The 13,520-nt window shown below is 45.1% G+C and overlaps 1 protein-coding gene across 1 annotated transcript in view; it reads right to left on the reverse strand.

Moving 5' to 3' along the window:
* Positions 1 to 13,520, reverse strand: part of GRINA (glutamate ionotropic receptor NMDA type subunit associated protein 1) — a 595,197-nt gene that overhangs the window by 225,540 nt on the left and 356,137 nt on the right. The window lies entirely within an intron of this gene.

Raw genomic sequence — 13,520 nt, forward strand, 5'->3', positions numbered from 1 at the left:
GAAAACAAGTCTGCTCCCTCTTCAATATGAACATCCTTCAAATATTTAAAACGGCTAATTATCAGCTCTTAACCTTCTTTTCTCCAGGCTAAACATCCCCGATAGCTCTAAGTCCTTCCTCATTCGGTTTTTCATGGTTGTCCAGACCCTTTCACCATTTTGTTCCCCTCCTTTGGACCATGGCTCCAGTTTCTCAATGTCCTTTCCTGAATTGTGGGGCCCAGAACTGGACACATATTCTAGGTGGGGACGCCAAGCAGAATAAGTGGCACTATTACTTCTTGATCTAGACACTATACTTTACTTGATGCAGCCTAAATAGCATTGGCCTTTTTAGCTGCCGCATCACACTGTTACACTCATGTTTCAACTTGGTGTCTACTTGGAACTCCTAGATCTCTTTCACACGTAGTTTCATTACCCATTGTCCCCCATAATCCTATATCTGTGCATTCTCTTTCCCTTACGTGCAATACCTTACTTTTCTCCGTGTTGAAATTTCATTTTTTGTTCAGTTTGGCCCAGCTTTCTAGTCTATTCAGGTCATTTTGAATCTTGATCCTGTCCTCTGGAGTATTAGCTACTCCCCTAATTTGGTTCATCTCACAATTTGATAAGATTGCCCCAATTCTGTTATCCAAGTAATTGATAAAATGTTGAATAGCCCTGCCCGGACGAGCCCCATGACACCACTTGTCACTTCTCTCCAGGATGAAAAGGAGCCAATATTTGGCATTCCCTTTGGCTTCGGCCTGTTCAAACAATTACAGATCCATTAACGTTTCCTTGTCTAGCCCACATTTTAGAAGCTTGTTTGCAAGAATCATCATGGGGAACTTTGTCAAGGCCTTACGAATCAATAATACTACATCCACAGCATTCCTTCATCTACCAAGATGGTTTGTATCAAAGAAAGACGAGATTGTTTGCCATGACTTCTTTCTTGAAACCCATGTGGACTTTTGTGATGATGGCATTGCCTTCTAGATGTTCACAGACTGTTTAATAATCTGCTCCAGAATCTTCTCTGGATTATGTCAGACAACTGGGGGATTACTTGTTGGGATCCTCTTTCTTCCCTTTTGAAGCTGGGGACAACGTTTGCCTCCTCCAGTCGGCTTGGGATTTCCTCGTCTCCAGGCGTCCTCAAAGACTATTATTGCCAATGGCTCCGATATGACATTTGCACCTCTTTAATACCTTTGATGGTTTCATCTGGTCCCGGAGACTTAAATTCATTGATTATAAAGGTGTTCCTCTACTATCTCTTTACTTATTCTGTCCTCTCTGCTCCATATCCTCAGTGAGCCCCTTTTCCTTTTCTAAAAGACGGAGGCAAAGAGGTCTCGAGTAATTCTGCCTTTTCTCTGTCTTCTCTTATGCATTTTGCCTTCTTCTCATCCTTCAGTGAAACCTACCGTGTTCCTTCTTCTTCCTTTTGCTGCGGACATATCCAAAAAAGCCCTTTTTGTGTTTCTTAACCTCTCTGCACGACTGAGTTCATTCTGCGCTTGAGCTTTTTCTGACTTTACCTACAAAATGCCTGCTATTTCTTTGAATTCCTTTTTTGTGATTTTCCACCCTTTTTCATTTCTTATACATCTTCCTTTCAAACTCATTCGTTGAAAGTTCCTTAGTCATCCATCCTGGTTTCTTGAGACGATCCCGTTTTTCTTTCTCCTGGACCGTTTGAAATTGTGCCTTAGTATCTCCCTTTTGAGAAAGTCATCCTCCTGAACTCCTTTCTCTTTAGTAGTTCTGACCATGGATCGCCCTCAATACTTCTCTAAGTTTACTGAAATCCGCTCTCCTAAGTCTCGGGCTGCGTGTCTGACTTGCCTGTTCTCCTTTCCACTATATTACAAACTCCAGGAGAACATGTCACTTCCACCACAAGGATCCCACCACTTGCACCCCATTAACCAAGTCATCCTTGTTGGTGAGGATCAGATCCAGAATGCTGTGACCCCCTTGTTGCCTCTCCCACCTTTTGGACCATGAAATGTCTTTCCAGGCAGTGAGGAATTGTTAGGCCTTGGGGTGGATGGCTGGTTTGACTTCCAAGCAAATATCAGGATAGTTGAAGTCCCCATCACTACTAGACATCTCTCGTTTCTGAGATGTGTCATCTGTTCTAGGAAGGCATAATCCAATTCCTCCGTCTGACTTGGGGGTCTGTAGTGACTCCCAACCGTAAGATCCTTGTTGTTTCCCTACCCTTTGATTCTTATCCCGATGCTCTCACCTGTGCTTCCATGATTAGATGTCCAGGATCTCTTCTCTGGTGTAATATCTCTGACATATAGTGCTATTCCTCCTCCTTTCTGTTTGGCCTATTGCTCTTAATGAGGTTATACCCCTGTATTTCACATTCCAATCATGAGACTCATCCCACCAGGTTTCAGTGAGGCCTATTTATTCAATTTTGCTTTGTTGTACTAGGAGTTCGAGTTCATCTTGCTTATTTCCATGCTCTGTGCATTAGTGTAAGAGCATCCCTAGACCTGGTATCCCTTTTACTTGCTGCCTGTGCAAGTTTATTTGCTCCCATGTTGGGTCCTTGCACTGTTTCGCTTGTCTCCTCTAGTTCAGTTTGACTATTTCGCCATCCCTTTCGCCTTCCTTAATATTTGCTCAATATTGCCCGGTCCGAGAGACTTTCAATGCTAATTGGAACCGAAAAAAGGGTTGCTGGTGTCCTGCGCGAGTTGTCCAAATGGGTGGCTGGTACATCCAACGTCTGTTGAATGAAGTAGGCAAGCCTCTCCCTGGGCAGGGTTTCGTCCCCATTCCACAAGGTCAATGGCAGACATCCTCCGCTTCCTGTCGGGGATCCCTTGGAGGATGTCTGCAAAGGCTGCTGTCTGGTCCCAACCTCTGACTTTTATTAAGCACAACAGGTTGGACACCAGGGCCATCCAAGACGCAGCTTTCGGGAGGGCTGTGTTGGTTTCCAGGGTTCCATTGATTGCACTACTGATGGTTGTGTATTGATTTATGTACAGTTGACACTGTTTACATTCTGTTCTATGTCGGTTGGTCATGGGACTGGTCTTGCATGACCTTGTTCCCTAACTCAGGTCTAGCAATGTTTGTTGCTATGTTTACCTTCCATGACAAAAAAAAAAACGACTGCGTTTTATATGGTTCAAGGTGTTTATTGTATAATAACACTTTGGTTCACCATAGCTTTGGTCTCAGGACATCTCCCTCCGCCGCATACCTAGCTTGTCAGTCCTAAACCCATTTGTATGATCGCAGAGACCACGAAGAAGAGGACAGGTTGCTTACCTGTACAGTATTTTACTTCGAGTGGTTCATCTGCGAATACATACAAATCCCACCCATCGTCCCCCTCAGTGTCCTGCTCACATGGCTCTTTCCATCGCCCTGCTGGCGGAAAATGTCGGAACTGGGAAAGATGCGGAGGCAGGGGCCTTATAACGGGTGGCGGCAGTTACTCCAACACAAGTGTCTATATGTTGAAGAGTAAACTCTGCCCGTGATTCCAGTAGGTTCCGAGCAGCACTGCTGCAGGGCATGCAAAATGAACCCATTTGTATGTATTCGCCGATGACCACGACGAAGAAATACTGTTACAGGTAAGCAACCTGTCCATAAACCCTAACATGTTTAAAATGGATAAGGATATAAAAAATTTCATATGGACCGGAGAGAAAGCAGGATAAATTGTGAAAAATATGACAAGGTCAAAAGAAGATGGTGGAGGAGGGGTTCCGAACCGCGAATTGTACTACCACAGCAAATAGCCTAAATTGGATATCAGAAGGATAACCTTAGATAATTTGGAAATGTTAAAATTGGAAGGTGGCACGCATACTTGAACTATGGGCAAGGTGAAGGTACATAAAGAATTTCTTGAACATGAGTTAAAAAAGCATTGATAACCGGCGTGGGAACAAGTGAAAAGAGAACATATAGGAAGATCCCTCTCTGGAATTCCACCCAAGAAGCTTTTTGGAAGATGGGGAAATATAGATCAATGGCTGAGATATGAGGACATTTTAAAAAGTCATAAGAAGGTGGTTTCCAGTTAAAACAAAGAAGAACAAAGACAGCGGAATCAAGATTAATGGTTTCTTTACACTCAACTGAAGAGAGTTTAAATGGATTCAAATTTGTTTGGATAGTGAAGAGACTAAAGAATTGGACAAAATACTATAGCAAAGAGCCAAAAAGAAGTCTAATTATGTATATAAACTTTGCTAAAGATAACCAAGAACAAGATATCAAATCAGAGCTATGATTAAATGGGCCAAGATTGGGAAACATTATGATTGGACGCGTGAATTAGCTAGAGAAAAAACGAAGAAATTCACCTAAGCACAAGCTTAAAAAGAAAACTCTTGGAAGATGGAGAACAACAGATGGATAAGAAGAAGTCCAATAGGTGTTGGAAATGTCGGAAAGCACGAGGTTCCTGGTTCCAGATGTGGTGGCAATTCCCAAAATGAAAGGTTTTGGAAACAATCCATATAACAAAGAGGATATGGAATATTAAATTTGAACTTTGACGGAAACTTATCTCTGAATAGATAACATCAGAAATAGAGAAAAATATGGGAGAATCTTACTAGACCTGATATCAACAGCTAGAATATGATGAGGCAAGTCTGGAAGAACAACCCCACCTAAAATAGATGTAGGGCTACAGAAAAGTGTTGGAAGCTAAAGAGATGGATAGACTCACAGCCTACTTAAAGAACTTAGACATAGAAAAGGTAGATAAAGAATGGAACCTTTAATTCAATACTGTAAATCTAGATGTTTACCGAAGGGTACAGAATAAAAGAAGAATATGTCTATAGGAGTATTATATATATATGTATAAATATGTATACACATTGATAAATACAGTACATATGACAAATACTAATTACTTGAAAGAGGTATGGTGGTGAGGAATGGAACATCAGCCGAGGCATTGTTTAAGAAAGGTCGAGTTCTGTTAAGAACCAGAGAAAGTATTACAGAAGCTCACAGGGAGAGAGAGAAGGAAGTGCTGGTTTTTGCTTTACTTTGAGAGAAGTAAGAGAAGAGCACAGTGGTAAAAGACGTAAGAGGTAAATACCAAGCGCGTCATCACCTTGTTTTGTATATGTTTGACAAAAAATATTTTATGGGGGGAAAAAAGAGTTCATTCCTGGCGCTTTGCCAGCGGCTGTGGTTGGCATCTTCGTTTCTCTGCAACTTTTCTAGAACACAGCCTCATAATCTAGAAAACCCACAAAAAAACTAATGGATGCCGGCTGTGAAATCCTTGACTTCACATACATCTATGTATTCACTGACTGTCTTTCCGCTGGGAGTTGTTGTGGGCCAGGCTCGCTCCGCATCCCCCTTCTGCCCAGAAGCAAAGAGGCCAGATTATTAAATGCCCCTTCTCCTCTCCCTTCTTGGCATGGGGCCTTGGGCGATCCCTCCCGGACCCCTCTTGGCCCCACAGCCCACCCCCCATGATAGGGTTGAGGGTCACCCTAATCGACACCAAGACCTGAAGACACAAAAGAGCAACAGCAATCCGTTCGCCCAGAGGAACAAGAAATAATCCCCTCGATTAAGCGACCTGAGACAGTTCCTTTAGTCAAGTCTTAATGTCCAGACAGGAAAGTATAGGGGCAGCCTGTTTGAATGACAAACTGTGAGCAACTGCAGGTGTTCTCTCTCTCTGCTGGTGGCAAAGATCATAACACCATTTCGCAGAGCAGGAATAGGGCAGAGGAAACTGATGGCCAAGAAGTATCCGGTCGAAGGGCCTGACTCCTAAAGGCCAGCAGAAGGCCCCCGATCGATTGCATCCAGAAAAACAGCTGCCTGCACAGCAGCCAAGGGAAGGTGGGCTGCAGAACCACTTCTACCTGGGGTTCACCAAGGGCCACAACCGCCAGAGAATGGGAGAAGAAGGGGCATAGCAGTGTGTGCGTCTGTGTGTCCCTTCTGCCTTCCTGAGAAGGAACATTGCACTGCTCCAGGGCACTGAGGTGCGGGCGTGCCAAGGGCACTTCCAGAGCAACAAAGGATGGACACTGCGGGGGATGGGGGTCTGTGCCCCGTCCGTAAGACACCCTGTCTGCCCTCCAGCACTCCTTGACCCCCCAAAAAATCCCCACACAAAAACCACTGGGATAATCCAGGTCAAATAGCCCTTGACGATTACAACTAAAAACAAAGCCTTTCTTGTTCTTTGCAGATGTGCTGTTTTTTGTTGCTTCAGCATTGCTGTCCTTCCATTGCCCAGTTTCCATGGAGTAGAGAATGCTCTCTAGGGCAGGGGCAGGGGTCCATGGCAGCCCAGCGAGGGGTTATTTGGACTGAGGCAAAGGCCGAGGGCGTGTGGTGTGCCTCCCTTCCCATAATGGGCATCCGTTCCCTTCACCTCAAAACCATAGTCCCCATGACCCAGGTTTGGGTTTCAGGGTTGCTTGCTTGCTCACCGATGGTGGCAATGCCCATCTTCCTATGGTCTCCTATGTTAAGGAAAAGCAACATGGGATACACATGAATGAAATAAAACATGTATGTGAGATCAAGATGACTCAGCAAAAGCAATTAGGAGCCACACAGGTGTAAATGGAATATCATAACAAGTCCTAAATGCCAAGGACAGAAATGCAAAGTGGATAATTGAACACACCTGAGAGTGTTAAAGAGGACAAGGTTGAGATAATGAAATCATTAATGTGGGATGAACCAAGCGAACCAATGAGAATGGTGTACATGCCCACTGGGTGGAAACAGACCACAGTGGACCTTAGTGTCTTCCAAGGGCTATAATAATGGCTATGATCCCAATGTATTGTGTGGGTCTAGTTGAGGATTTGTATTGGAGCTGTATATAGTAGAATAAAGTAGATCTTTTATTAAGACACTGAGTTGTCTGGTGGATCCTGAAGAAGAAGGGTGAAGACTTCTGTGGAAGAAGAGTGAGAAGGCAAGGAGAGTTTGTCAGGGGTACTTAGCCTTCTCTGTAACTCTGCTAACTATAACCACTGGCAAAACTGGTCAGCGCCGTGCGGAACAAGGTGGTGAGTTCGAGCCAGGGTGAAGAGCTACAACTCCCATCATCCCGACATCTCTGCTTCTTTTTCCCCTCTGCAGGGCCTTTTTTGCCAGGGATGCGCTGATCTCTCGGAAGGAGCCTTGGTGCTTCACCTCCAAATGCGGAGCAGGGATCGTAAAGGTAGCAGGAGATGGCTGGGACTTGCTGGTGCTTGCGGGACTGGCCCAGAGACCAAAAAAACCAGACTGGCAGGTTCTGAGCACAAGGGACCTTGAAAGGAATGCCCCTTGGTATACGAAACAGCACAAGGCAGTGCTTTTCAGAGCAAAGGGTTTTTACAGTGGAAAAGCCAGCGCGTAGAGAAAACCACCATGGGTTTCTGGGATGGTGCAAAGGGTATAAGCAAACAAACGCACTTGCCCATTCCATGCCCACCTTTGCCAGTTGGGTACCTTGGCAAATCAACCCACTCACCTTCTGGACCTTTTCTGTACGCATTGGGTAGGAATGCAGTCACGCTCTCTCAGCTGTGTGAATCACTGGAGCACAGATATGTCGTCCTCCATCATTGCCGCACTGCAAACACCCTGGAATGGCACCGAGTTGCGATTCCTGTTTGGGGTGCCGCTTGTTAACATTCTGATTAAACGCAGCAACACTTGGACGTCCCTGATTGGCATTATGTATAAATTAAGCACACAAAGGAAATAGAGAATCACAGAGTAGGAAGGGTCCGCAGAGGCCAGCAATGCAGAGGGTTTCCAGCTATATCATCCCTGGCAGGTAACTCTCCAGCCTCTTCTTCCAGAAAAGTGGCTTCATTGACAACTGCTCTTACTGCAAGAAAGTAATTTCTCATGTTCAATCGGAATCTACTCTCCGGCCATTTCATCCTTAGACCTGCTCCGATCCTGCTACTCTTCTCTGGTGGTAATTTGGGAGCAGGCGCTCATGTCAGTCGTCTCTGTCACACTGAACATGCCCAGCTCCTTCAACCTTTGCTTCTATGTTTTGTTCTCCATACCTCTTATCATCCTTATTGCTTTTTCCCCGAACTCGCTCCAGCTTGTCTATATCCTTCCTAAAATGAGATGCCCAAACTGAACACAGGACTCCAGATGAGGCCTGGACTGGTCAGCACAGAATCAGTGGGACTGTTACTCCCGCCATTTGGAAACGATGCTTCTACTGTGATACTTCTCTCTGGCTTGCTTCGCGAAGGAAGATTCGGAAGACTCATGATCCCCGCGCTTTGTTTTTAAATTGATAAACTACATAAATAAAACATTGACATACAATATACAACATGATATATACATATCTACACTATTAATCTTATTTTCTTGTTGCTCCATGCACTTAGATAGAACTGCAATACATCCTGGCTTTACTATCCTCTCCTCTCTCTCATAAAAAGAAAAAAAAGCAAGATTTTCTTCTCTTCTTCTCTCCTTTCATTATTCTTTCCTCCTTTTACACCAAATAGGACCTTAATTGTTTTATTTTCTTTATTCCTTTCTATGTCCGGAAGTGGCCCACTGTTTCCCATCTTTGCATTCCTTTTCTTGATTTTTCATCATCATAGTCAATCTATCCATTTCTTTTAGATCCAACACTTTTGGATCCAATCCCTCCATATCTGCTATATTCTTATTTTTTCCAATGTTTTGCCAACAGAATTCTAGCTGCTGTTATTAAATAAAGAATAATTGTCCATATTTCGCCATTCTCAATTCCCAGAAAAGAAGTCATATTTAAAAGGTACATTTAGCAGTCATAGGATATTTTATTTTGAATAGTTTTTGTATGGCCTCGTGGATTCCTTTCCAATAACATTTAATTTGGGGCATCCCCACCCCATACGATCCTTTCCACATTTCCAACACGTTTTCACCATCTCATATATTCTGGCGATTTTGACCGGGGTGAAGTTCCGCCTGTAATACTTTCAAATCATGTTCTTTAAGTCTGTGCCACGTGAATTTGCCGTTCTTTTGCAGGCGTTTCCCAGTCATCCTCGATATCGAATGCCCAATTCCTGGGCCATTCATCATATTCTCGCCACATTTTCACTTCTAATTCATATTCCATTAATACCTGAATACAGTTAGCATTTTCCCTTGTCTTCTCTTGCAAATTAATTTTATCCAATTTCATTCTCCTTTTCTCAAAAAACCCCTGTTATATTCTTTGTTGATTTTGCCTTTTATTTGCAAATACCCAAACCATTGTATTTCTTTTTCCGCTCTATTTCCTAATGTACAAGTGCCTTGGTGACTAAAAAGGCCAATCCGGGACAAACGGGTCCGTGGCAGAAAGACAGCAGAAAGTCTCCTGGTGGATGCTTCCAGGTTGCGGTGCTTTCTGCGTTGTGCCACGGCTTTCAGGCAGAAGTTCTTCTGCAATGGCAGGAACTAAATCTGTTTAGGAGTATCCTTGCGAGGATTTTTCCAGCGATGGAGAGCAGTGTTATACCTCGATCGTTTGAGCATTGGATTTTGCTCTTTTTTCTTGTACAGGGTGATGATGATGACTGCGCTTGGGAGATCTGATGGCAGTTCGCTTTCCCCAGCAACTCACAAGGAGCTCGTGGGAGTTAGCATGGAGTACATGACCTCCGTGGTTTCCAAGCTTCAGGGGAATTCCATCAATCCGGCTGCCTGCAACTTCTTCATCTGCTGTATGGCTTTAAGGGTCTCTTCCAAAGTGGGAGCTGATGTCCAATTCCTTCTTCATCGGTTGTTGTGTCATATGTTGAATAGCTGAATCTTGGACTACTCAGTTGGCACTAAAGAGCTTTGGAAATGTTCACCCATCGGTTCAGAAAGGAAGCTTTATGTGATTATGTTTGAACCATCTGTACTGTAATAGTGGAGCTTTGGTCTGATATGGAGGTCCAAACACTGCTTGAGGCTTCGTAAATCCTCTGGAATCACCCAGATTACTAATGCAGGCTAAAATAGTCTCTGCCTTCTTTGTTGCAGCATCACACTGTTCATATCATATTCACAGAATTATAAAATCATAAGTTGGGAGAGAACCCCGGAAGGCCCAGTCCAACCCCTTCTGCCCAAGCCCTCCCTGGGAAGATGGCCATCCAGCCTCTCTTTAAAACAGCCTCCAAAGAAGAGAACGCCATTAGCCTCTGCCGAGGCAATGTTCAGTAGATTCACTTTTCTTTGTCGTTTTAATCTGTCGCTCCTTGTCCTTCTCTGGAGCAGCAGACAATAAGCTTGCTCCCTCCTCATATGGGCAGCCTCCAATACTTAAGTAGGTCTCTTATGTCCCCTCTTAACCATACTCTTAGCACTTACTCTCAGGAAGTTCTTCCTAATGTCGAGGTGGAATCTCTTTTCTGGAGCTTGCATCCTATTGCATTGTGTCCTTTTCTCTGGAGCAGCAAAAACAACGTTGCTCCCTCCTCATTGTGACACCTTCAAGTATTTAAACAGGGCTGGCGTATCACCCCTTAACTGACTCTTCTCCAGGCTAAAACATCCCCAGCTCCCTGAGTCGTTCCTCACAGGGTTGATGTTTCTAGATCTTTCCTGTCACTCAGATAACTCCATCTGCAGCATTCCCGACCCTCCTAAAATGGGCACCTGGTTTTCATATTTACTGGTGTGTGATATAGGTTTAGCAGGATTTGGTCCTTGACAGACCCACGCTTGGCTTCTGCTGACCTTCGTTCCTCAAGATGCTTGAGAGAATCCCATCCCATGCTGTGTTGCACCGCCTGAGCAATCAGCATCCCCAAACATGTTCGATTCCTAGTCTTTTCCTTCTCTACTCCCAGTACTCGGGAAACAAACATTGGATGTCCCACAGTATGTGCAGAGGGGCGCAAGCGCTTCCTCTTGACTTTTTAAAACTGTACTCTCTCCCCTGGGTGCTTTTAGTCTGTCCAAATGTGGCTCGGTGACAAAAGCCTCATCCCCGCCAGGCAATGGGTGATTTTTAAATGTTAACTCCTCAGTCTGCAATGAGTGGGTATGGCCGGCCGTTCCTTTCCAGGAGAGACAGCAACCTCATCAGCAAGTACAAATCCCATTGAGCATTACTTTTAAGAGAGAGATTTAGCAGCCTTGTTATTGTTAACTGCCTCAAGTAATCTCAACCCATGGTGACCCTATGATGAGACATCCCCAAGATCCCTGTGCTCCCTGCATGGCTTAATTCCAGAACGCTATAAAGCCATAGTGACCTCCTTCATAGAGTCCATCTTCCATCTTGCATGTGGCCTTCTTCTTCTCCTTCCCTCCACCTTTCCCAGCATTATGGTCTTTTCCAATGAGTCCTTCTGTCTCATGATGTCCAAAGAAAGGCGGCCTCAGTTTGGTCAACTTGGCTTCTTCCAGGCGGTTTATGGCTTGATCTACTCCTGGACCCATTGTTTTGTCCTTTTGGTGCTGTCCATGGGATCCTAGTGCTCTTCTCCAGCCCACTTCATTTCAAAGGAATGGATTTTTCTTTCCTATTTCTCTTGACTTCCAGCTCTCACATCCATCCGTGTAACAGGGAATACAAGGCTTCTTTGAATCTAACTTTTCTGTTCATTTGTATATCTTTTGCATTAGGATCTTTCTAGTTCTCTTCATAGCAGTCCTTCCCATTTTCTTTTAGGCTTCTTCTGATTTCGACTGCAGTACCCATTCCTGTCAATGTTTGATCCCAGATATGAGACGTCTTCCACTATTATTTCTTCATTGTCTATTTCAAAACGGTGGTCATTCTTTTGGTTTTCTTTTGTCAACATTAAGCCTTCCTTTGCTTGACTTTCTTCCTTGTCTTCCTTAGTGATCGCTCCAGGTCTGGGAGGTTTTCTGCCAGTCTTTTGGCGTCATCTGCGTATCTCAGAACCCGGTGGATGCTCCTTGTGTCTTCTTTCCACTCTCCTCTCCTCCTCTGTGTGCCAAGCCTGCTTTTCTTACACTATGTTCTGCATACAAGTGGACAGATAATAAGGTGAGAGGATGCAGCATGCAGCCTTGTCTGACTTCCTTTCCCAATTGGGAACCATTCTGTTTGTCCGTGTTCTGTTCTGACAATGGCCTCTTGTCCTGAGTGCAGCAGATTCCTCATCAGGACTATCAGATGTCTTGGCACTACAGCTAGAAAAGGGTTAACCACTTTGACTCTTTTACCTGGAGGGAAGGAGAAAGTGGGCAGAGATGGCATTGCTTTCCATCACAGCCTGCCAACAAACCAAGGAGGGTGGCAATAAAGGCATGCCCTCCAGCACCAACACAGGTTGGCAGCTGAGCCTCCTGCTCTCTGCTCTCCTGCATGTCAGGAAAGCAGGTCATAGAATCATAGAATAGTAGAGTTGGAAGAGACCACAAGGGCCCTGATCCAGTCCAACCCCATTCTGCCATGCAGGAACTCTCAATCAAAGCATCCCCATTGAGAGATGGCCATCCAACCTCTGTTTAAAAACCTCCAAGGAAGGAGACTCCACTATAATCTCCGAGGAAGGAGTGTGTTCCACTGTCGAACAGCCCTTACTCTCAGGAAGTTCCTCCAAATGTTGAGCTGGAATCTCTTTTCCTGGAGCTTGCATCCATTGCTCTGGGTCCGAGTCTCTGGAGCAGCAGAAAACAAGCTTGCTCCCTCCTCAATGTGACATCCCTTCAAATCCCTAAACTGGGCATTCATATCACCTCTTATCCATCTCTTCTCCAGGCTAAACATCCCCAGCTCCCTAAGGCGTTAGATCATGGAGCGCACCAGAGGAGGCAGACCGCCTTGGGGATGATTCATTCCCAGGGCCATACAGGAACCTTGCCTGGCACTATGACCATGCCACAGCTCAGCCAACCTGCAGCTCATCTGTTGAGCAGATGGCCTTCACTGAAAAACAAACCAGCCACCAAATGTGCCTTTGCCCCAGGACCATGGCATCTGTCCCCCCCCCCCCACTTTTCAAGGCTAATTTCCTCATGTAATGAAGGCTGGCACCTTGGGGGAGAGGATTTCTCTGGACCTGGAAAGCTCATCCCAAAATCCCATGCCTTCAGTAGAGTGTGTGTGTGGTGCCACGGAGAGAGTTTGTTGCAGAAGAGTCCCTTTTAGATGGAAATGAAGACATGCTCAGCATGCCAAGCTGGTACCCTTGGCACTGAAGTATGCCATACCCGCTGCCCTTCAGCCAATACCACAAGGAGGCTCTCATTCCTCCCCTTCCCAGGAAGAATGTTTTCAGGATTGTGCAAACTCTGTCTGAGTCTACCTTTAAAACAGAAAATCCCAAAACAAGACCCACCAGCTTTCTGTGGGAAGGGCTGCAGGGCCATGTAAGTGAGAGTCACAGAGAGACCCGGTGCCAGGCAGGCCTGGGCATCTGAGAGGAAAGCTGGTTTTCCACGCACTGAGTGCCGCAGCCACAGGAGCAGCCTGCCTTGGCATCTGCCAGTCTGCTCCTCGAATGCATTAAATGAAGTGGAAGCTGCCCTTTACATCAGCTCAAAGCCATGCCAGCTTGCCCTTGGCATCCTTCCAT

The sequence above is a fragment of the Sceloporus undulatus genome, chromosome 4 (genome assembly GCF_019175285.1).
Source record: "Sceloporus undulatus isolate JIND9_A2432 ecotype Alabama chromosome 4, SceUnd_v1.1, whole genome shotgun sequence".
Lineage (NCBI taxonomy): Eukaryota > Metazoa > Chordata > Lepidosauria > Squamata > Phrynosomatidae > Sceloporus > Sceloporus undulatus.